The following is a 939-nucleotide window of genomic DNA, read 5'->3' on the forward strand; positions in this document are numbered from 1 at the left end:
CCCACCTTTCTGGCACCAATTCCTTCACGTCCAACGCATCACTCCGACAATGTCCTTTGTGTTTTAGCGCGTTCTCTGCCTGGCTCACAGACTCTGTTGCTGACCATTTCCTGCTCGTTCGAATTGAATCGAATTGAATCTGAATTTTATTATAGAAATAAATGATTTCTTTTAATATTTTACAAGCCAAAACAAGGTTACAAATTTAATGAAATGAATAGAAAGTTTTCTTTAGTATGACACAAACACAGAAATAGATTGACAAGTAGATAAGACATAATAAAATGATGTTGCCAACACAATTTTAAAAGGCCAACAGTGAAATGCAAGATTGTTGGACTTTTAAGTGATTTTTAGTTGGTCGCGTTAGCGGCCAGCTAAATTTACAGAGCATATTTTGCAAATCAGTATGTGCTTAGAAGCCTTAAGTACGGTAAGAACCACAACTCACTCTGTAAGGGACGATTACCGCTGCCTGTCTGCAGCAGACGATAAATGATTCTGCTCTAGCAGTGGTGTACAGGCTTTTTCCGCCCTATGCCACGGGTCCGAAATTCGGTCCCATTCCCAATGCAAATCTGGTTGTTTTTTTTCCCAATTGAAAAAAAAAAATCCCAATACCCCCCCAAAAAAAAAATTTTTTTTTTTTTTTTTTTACCTTAAAATATATATTAGTTAACCTGATCCGGTGTAGAAAATAGAAAGTGTTGCATAATTAAATTATCTGTTGCCTTGAATTTGTTTAAAAACTGTAAATATGTTATTGATTATTTAAGACTTTCCTTATTTCCTCAAAATCCGGCGCTTCACACGATTTTTTTCACCTCAAAAAAGGACAGGCCTTTCCCCAAATTCAGATTAAAAAACCTGCACTTATCTCACATAATCATAATACTTTGTTAAATTTTAATAATAAGTTATCAAAACAGTCGTTATTTA

The sequence above is a fragment of the Dreissena polymorpha genome, chromosome 2, assembly GCF_020536995.1.
Source record: "Dreissena polymorpha isolate Duluth1 chromosome 2, UMN_Dpol_1.0, whole genome shotgun sequence".
Classification (NCBI taxonomy): Eukaryota; Metazoa; Mollusca; class Bivalvia; order Myida; family Dreissenidae; genus Dreissena; species Dreissena polymorpha.